Raw genomic sequence first — 8372 nt, forward strand, 5'->3', positions numbered from 1 at the left:
TTTATAAACTGGTATGCACGCCTATGAGAAGGGTTTCAAAACGATTGATATTTATTCTAAAATATTAATATGTATTCAGTGTCAGGCTAAATGTTCAATGCTGTAGTACGATACATTCTCTGTCGAGTCGCCTGGGTTTTGGTCACACTGTTTTCCCTGTCGTATGCTCGGCAGGAATCCATCCAGATGAATTCCAAAAGGCCATGGTATCGTCGGCAATTTTACCACGTTACCGTTCCGATTTACCATCGTATCCTCGGCAAACCTGGTATGAAGTGCTGTGTGATAGCCTTCGGCTGCCAGGATCTTGTCTTAAGTTTTTTATTAAGATCACGTTGGCTTCATTCATGTCGTAGGCCTTGGCAGTGTCAACTTTCCTCTCCCCTTTCTTCTTCCTCTTGATGCTTTCTAGCTTGGTGGCCTGAGGGAGGTGCCGACGCTTCTTGGGGTTCCCAGAAGGCTTCCTAGGCATTGTGAGTAGGGTAAAATGCAGTAACAAGGACAGAAAATGCAGCAAGAAAAAAGCACCTTCCAATGCAATTATGCGACTGAGTGGCGCTGTGGCGGGAGAAATGTAAACAAAACATCACGTGACACCAGAAGCGTTTTTAATTGGGCCGCATCACGATCACGTCACGATAGCGGGCAGGGAAGGCTACTTGATCAGAAGTTTTTCATTGGCTATCATCATCATGGGAATGTCCAGTATGACCGTGTTGGACCGGAGGTGATCGTGCTAGAGTGAACTCTGCGGATTTGGCCCACTTCTCGGAACTCTGTGCGTGTTATGCTAACACACTCGTGTTGCAGTAATTAAATCGTATTAAATAATACTAATTAATTGCTCTCCGTGCTGGACTAACGCGTGTTGGACGCGAGGGTACTGTACTATCCATAATGCAGTATATTTTCCACTATAACAGAATTTTGCCCCTGTGATTTGTAGTTTTTCAGCATAACAAATATGTACACACACAAAAATTTTCAAAAAAAAATAAGGCACTGATTTCATCATGAAACAAACTTTCTGCGTCCATTCACATATAATACACACAGAGTGCTGGTGCAAGGCTTTCCCTACCGCACTTCTTCCTCCCTTTCTCTACTCCCTACCTCCTGTTCCATCTCCTCATCCGTGCCAATATCCCCCTCTCCAGGATCGTCAGTATTCTCTGAACCATTCCCATCATCGGAAATAGCAAATGAACGTACAGGGGGAAACGATGGGCGCACAGTGGAGGACTTATGTGATCAACCCTCCTTGTGCGACACATAAATATCAACACTCATTATGGCGGTCGCATTCCTCAGAGGAATAGTCACTTTCTCCACTCACAGTCAGCAATAATGTCACCTCGAGTTCTTTCCCAATTGCACTGTCACTAAGGCCTCTTCTTTTCTGGCCTTTGGATTTCATTGGTGTTGAGGTCAATTGTTGTGGGTGCTCAGCCAAGGATCCAGACACAGGGAAAACTTTTTGAGTAGGTCTAGCCATTACGAAGGTACGCAGGTAACTGGAACGTGACTTGGATGCGTGCAGTAGGGTTGCTAGTGGCTGTGTGTGGAGGAAATAACCCGCGGAATATTCAGACAATGCCGCGAAACAGTAGGTCATGTATACATGTAGCCCAGACATCCTCGGGTCGTCATGTATACATGTCACTGGTTAAACACCTTAAATCAAGCCCATCAAAGCAATTTCTAACAACCTGTATGAAGTATTGTAAGCATACAGTAGAAAATCTCTAGATTATAAAGATTTAATACTAGTGTTGAAGTGTAGGAATAATCACTATGTTTGATCATATTTATATATATATATATGTATATCCATCCATCCATCATCCAATCCTACATTGCCCCATGAGGAGCGTAGGAGACCGGGGCTAGGCAGTTAGTCCCGACATTTAAGATGAGAGTGACCAGCCTCACTCATCCCTGACTGGCATTACATAAGCAATCAACCCCAATCACCCCATGGATATAAACCTTCACCGGCTCAATCCGATTGGAGAGCAATAATTACCCACTAAACCACAAGGCGCCAAAATTTTGTTATATGGTTACCACCCAGCGTAGTAAACGGTTTCCTGGTGCACAGGAAACCATTTGGCTTGTCACTCAGTGTAGAGTCACCCACAGGCTGAAGGAAAGAAAGACAGAAGAGGGAGTGTAAAGTCACCCGTAGGCAGAAGGACAAAGCAAGAATGAAGGAAAGAAAGACAGAAGAGAATGGAAGGAAAGAAGGATGGAGAGGAAAGGGCAGACATCCGAGAGCAAGCAGCCCTACATCGAGTGAGTGGATGGCGAGTGCCCCCACCTACCACACATTATATATATATATATATATATATATATATACCATCCAGCATGGTAATATTGTCATGCATGGGTCACATTTTGGACCAAAAATGTTGGACTAACAATAGAGCTTATGGGGAAAAATGAATTATGTCAGCAACCCTCGGAAAAGTCACCCTAAATACCTACCATACACCTATACATATATTGGTACTGTTGTAATTATAATAAATGGTACTGTGCTATGAATGATAACTAACCTTTTAGGATAGTGTTGGTGGGCTTGCTGGGAATGGAAGCTGGTATCCAAGGCTGTAGTTAGTCCTACTGGGTCCCCGGAGGATGGCTGCTGGCGTCACTTGCGGGTAATGGCTGTTGCTCCTCCTCAACCTCCCTCATGAATCCTTCGAAATCAAACCTCCCTCATAAATCCTTCGAAATCACACTCAGAATCACTATCTTCGTCCACATCCATGGAAGGTCCTGCTTCTGCCTGTCCTAGCCCTGTAATCCTCGGGAAAGTGCATGCTTCTCACACTGTTGCCAGAGCCCCGTCTCGTGACTGTGAAAAGTGATTGCTGTCGCTGACTCGGTAGAGAATAAGGAGAAGCAACTTTGTTTATAAACTGGTATGCACGCCTATGAGAAGGGTTTCAAAACGATTGATATTTATTCTAAAATATTAATATGTATTCAGTGTCAGGCTAAATGTTCAATGCTGTAGTACGATACATTCTCTGTCGAGTCGCCTGGGTTTTGGTCACACTGTTTTCCCTGTCGTATGCTCGGCAGGAATCCATCCAGATGAATTCCAAATGCCCGTGGTATCGTCGACAATTTTACCATGTTACCGTCCCAATTTACCTCGGCAAACCTGGTATGAAGTGCCGTGTGATAGCCTTCGGCTGCCAGGATCTTGTCTTAAGTTTTTTATTAAGATCACGTTGGCTTCATTCATGTCGTAGGCCTTGGCAGTGTCAACTTTCCTCTCCCCTTTCTTCTTCCTCTTGATGCTTTCTAGCTTGGTGGCCTGAGGGAGGTGGTGACGCTTCTTGGGGTTCTCAGAAGGCTTCCTAGGCATTGTGAGTAAGGTAAAATGCAGTAACAAGGACAGAAAATGCAGCAAGAAAAAAGCACCTTCCAATGCAATTATGCGACTGAGTGGCTCTGTGGCGGGAGAAATGTAAACAAAACATCACGTGACACCAGAAGCATTTTTAATTGGGCCGCATCACGATCACGTCACGATAGCGGGCAGGGAAGGCTACTTGATCAGAAGTTTTTCATTGGCTGTCATCATCATGGGAATGTCCAGTATGGCCGTGTTGGACCGGGGGTGATCGTGCTAGAGTGAACTCTGCGGATTTGGCCCACTTCTCGGAGCTCTGTGCGTGTTATGCTAACACACTCGTGTTGCAGTAATTAAATCGTATTAAATAATACTAATTAACTGCTCACCGTGCTGGACTCGAATCGTGCTGGACTAACGCGTGCTGGACGCGAGAGTACTGTATATATATATATATATATATTTATAAATGTACTGTATATACATAGATAGATAGATACTTATATATATTTTTTTTTTTTTTAGGTTGGATGGCTACCAAGGATATAGGGGTAAATGGCAACATTGGTACAGCTGCTTTGGAAGCCATGGGTGAATCTGCTCATTCTGCTGAAATTAAGATGAAGAGATGCTCAGAACTGCATGCTTCTACAGTTCATCATAACTGGCAGCCACGTACGGTAAGTGTTATAAGTTCAGCATTAACTGATATACTGTACTTTTCAACTTGTTCACTTTAAGTTAAACAGAATAATAAGTAGGCCTACTGTACTCGTATAGAACTGGGTGCCAGTTACTGTATATGGCCAAAAGTACTCTGGCACAGAACTTGGTGCCAGTAATGTTTATGGTATAATGAATGAACACTATACAGTCTCAGTACTCGTTTCTGAATGTCAGTGTTCAGTGTAGTAGTAGTAGTAGTTGTTCCCTAGGCAGTCTGGCCGAACAGCCCTGAGTCCCTTAGGAAGGCCATGGCCGAGATCGGGCTTTCCCACAGAGCTCTCAAAGAGTGTATGTTGTGTTGTTGGCATAGGTGATTGTGTGCAATGCAGTCTTCCATAATGTGCTTAATAGTATGGGGTGCTGTGTTGCATCCTGGACAGGCATCAGCGACGGAGTCATCCAGCCTCTTCTGGTAGCATAAGAGGGCTGGATGGTGCCCACATCTCAGCCTGGCCAGGTGGACCTTGTCCTCACGAGGAAGATAGGATTCAGAAGGGTGGATGTCAGGAGGCCGTGCATGCAGCTGTGTGTTGTCTTTAGGTGACTGAATGGAGCGGTGAGTGATCTGAGTGTGGATATGCTTCTGGAAACCGGTCTGAGGGGGGCGAGATGATAGTATTTGTGTATGGTATCGTGTGCTGGGTGTTGTTTTGATGTTCCTTGGTGTGGGTGGATGTGCTGCCATGTATTGTAGTGGATGTTTTGGGTTTGTGGAGGCTGCAGCAAGAAACTGGGTGCCTCATGTCTAGGTGATCTTTGACTTTGAGGACTTTGGTTTCTTGATGTAGGTGGTCTGTGGGTGTAGTAGCTGTGCAGCCTGTGATTATTTTTAGGGCCTTGTTCTGTATGGTCTGTAGAGTGTTGTAGTGTGTTTTGGTGAGGTTAGAAGCCCAGGCAGGGCTCGCATAATTCATCACTGAACGTACATATTGTTTGTATACTGTGGTGGTGGTTTCTTTGTTGTGTCCAAATGTTGTATGGGCAAGTGACCTCAAGGCATTGAGTCTTGGTGTTATTTTATTTTTAATGTTTGTGATGTGTTGTTTAAATGACATTGATGTATTGTATGTTACACCAAGGATTTTGTGTGTGTGTGTGTGTGTGTGTGTGTGTGTGTGTGTGTGTGTGTGTGTGTGTGTGGTAGGGGAGTGTTGTTTATGGTGAGGTGTGGGATGTGACTGTGTTCTGCTGTCCAGTTTGTGAGAAGAGTCACTGTAGATTTGGCTGGGGCTATTTTGAGCCTGTTTGTGGTAAACCATTCGTGTAGTGTGTTGAGGTAAGGTTGAATGATGTGTGCACCTGTGTTTGCGTTTTGGTGCGTACATGTGTTATATCATCTGCATAGGAAGCTATGTGTATCTGTGGTGTGTGGCGTGTGGGTATGTCGTGCATGTATAGGTTAAAGAGTGTAGGGGACAAAACAGATCCTTGGGGGACGCCGTTTGTGAAGTTTCTGATGTTAGAAGACTGACCGGCAAATGTTATGTGTGCACATCTGCCTGCTAAGTAGTTTGCCAGCCATCTTTTTGTGTTATTGTGCATGTTTGTGTTGAGTATTTTGTTTGTGAGGTTGTGGCGGGGGACAGCATCAAAAGCTTTGCTAATGTCTAGTGTGATTATGATTGTTCTGTGTGGTGGCCAGGGTTGGGGATTTTTTTGATTAAAAAAAAAAAAAATTCAATGATTTAATAAATTTTTTTATGTTTTTGATTTTTTCATCATATATGGTAGGAAACATTTCAAAAGCAGTATTCTGAATACTGTTAACATCATGTCATGTCTATCCACTGATTGTTCAGGCAGAAAGCCACTGTCCAGAATCCAGATACCAGTACATACCTGTTCAAGTCCTGTCTGTATGCTACTGGTTAAGGCAGTTGCCAGTGATAATAAAGACAGTATATTCCATAGCTGCCTGATTAGGCTATACTGTATTACCACACACAAACATTCTTGTTCAGGTTCTGTCTGTACACTATTGGTTAAGGCTGAGTTGCCAGTGGTTTTCAATACAGTAGATTCCAAGGGACCAAAGCTGATTATATTACCACAGAAAAAAAAATCTTAAGCTAACATCATTATAACATGGCCTTTAGTGACCAAGCATAGCCTACCTAGTCTTATGGCTTTGGTTTTTGAAACACGGTATATATATATATATATATATATATATATATATATATATATATATATATATATATATATATATATATATATATATATATATATATACTGCAATGTAAAGTTACTAAAAAAACTCCTGAGATAATGGGAAGAAAATATTCACTGGCAACAACGGACTTGGTAAACTCTGCAAGCTGCTTTAGCTGGGAAAACTTTAGATGCCTAGTTCAGTGCCATATGAACTACAGTATAGTGCAGTTAATTACAAGTTTTAATAGTACAGCAGATTACTGGTACTGTAGCTTACTGCAACATACATGAATGAAAGAAGAGATGGTGATAGTTAAAGTTTTGATATACCGTATATACAGTATTACTATAAGAAACATTAGAACAGAATTGCCAGAATATAGGTGACAATTATCTACTATTCAGAGCTGAAGTAAATGTATCAAATGTTTTTGAAAATACACTGCGGTATTGGACAATGTCAGATCAAAATAAACTACAGTAGAAAAGGGAGTCTTAATGTTACTGAAGTTCAGTTCAGATTATTATTTTTACAAATAACTCTAGATGGTACCGATATATGTTACTATAAACTGCTGTTTTTCAATTCAGAAGTTTCAGGATACAGTACAGTATACCTTCCAAAAATGAGAAAAGCAGGAAGACAGAAAGACAGCATTTGGGCTGAATTTGATGAACTTGCAGTTGACACAAAACAAGGGAACACATGCAAAATGTAAAGATTGTGGCAAAGAAATGCAGGGCTTAGTGCAACGCTTGAAAGACCATAAGAAGAAATGCAGTGGGCCACAGCAAGATTTGGAAATTCTTGAAGCAGAAACAACAGATGGTAATTATAAGTACAGTATTTAAGTTTGCTACGGTTCTATTGTTTCCAGCAGCTGTCTCGTAAGAACTTAATCTATGGCAAAATACTGAAAATAATACTCGTATTTCTTAGTGTTAGATATCAGTGACATTAGCCAGCCATTATATATCTGCTATGGTACAGTACATGTTCCTTTCACCATACTGTAATTACTTCCCTTGGTTTAATTCTGGCCCAACTAATGTGCAAGCAGCATGTGTCATGGTTGAGTGTGATTGCAGAGCACTGTAATAAGATCTGTTTAGGCCTTCAGTTGCTATATACTGCATCTTAAGAATCTTCTAATAGTACAAGGTATGGTACCCTTGCAAATTCACAAGAACATCCACAAGCATCGACATCCCAATCTGCATTGAAGGGTTCAAGTGCCGGCATGCACATTCCACCAATTTCATTACCCATAAAGCGTAGCTTGTCATGGACTTCTCCAGTAGACACATGTCCTACTACTGCTGATAGATTAAAAAGAGCTTCTTTATCTTCTCAACACTCAAGTATTTTGCAGTATGGTGTGAGGACAGCCAAGGAGGAAAAGGAAAAAATAGATGAAAAGGTTGCAACAATGGTGTATGCAACAAATTCTCCTTTCAGGATTATTGAGCATGAATCATATATAGACATGGTAAAAATACTGAGGCCAGGATACAAACTGCCCAGCAGGAAAGACATTTCTGGCCCACTGTTAGATAAAGTACCGGTATATGCCAAAGAGGTAAGAAAAGTGTACTACAGCTGGAAGGCAAAACTGTATGCATGAGTCTTGATGGATGGACAAATGTTTCCAATGAACCTGTAATATGTGCATCTGTTACTGTTCACTCATCTGAAAACACAAGTGAAGTCTATCTTGTGGACACAATTGATACATCAGGTCACCCACATACATCAGATTGCCTAAGAATGGTTGCTAAAAGTTCAATAGAAACAGCTGAACATAAATACAAATGCAAAGTTGGTAGCGTTGTAACAGATAATGCTGCTAATGTTGCAAAAATGAGAACTGAGCTAATGAAAGATGATGAGTGTGACCTGATATGCTATGGTTGTTCAGCACACATAATGAATTTGTTGGCTAAAGATTTAGAAATTGGTAACGTAAAAGAAGAAGTTGTAAAAATTGTAAAGTATTTTAGGAATAATCATACAGCCTCAGCAGCCTACAAATCAGCTGGGGGTTCAGCCCTAGTTATACCACAAGATGTTCGGTGGAACACACTGACTGACTGCTTAGAGTCTTACTTGAATAACTGGCCA

This window comes from Coenobita brevimanus, chromosome 15, assembly GCF_032717465.1.
Source record: "Coenobita brevimanus isolate Jiangsu-jjx chromosome 15, ASM3271746v2, whole genome shotgun sequence".
Lineage (NCBI taxonomy): Eukaryota > Metazoa > Arthropoda > Malacostraca > Decapoda > Coenobitidae > Coenobita > Coenobita brevimanus.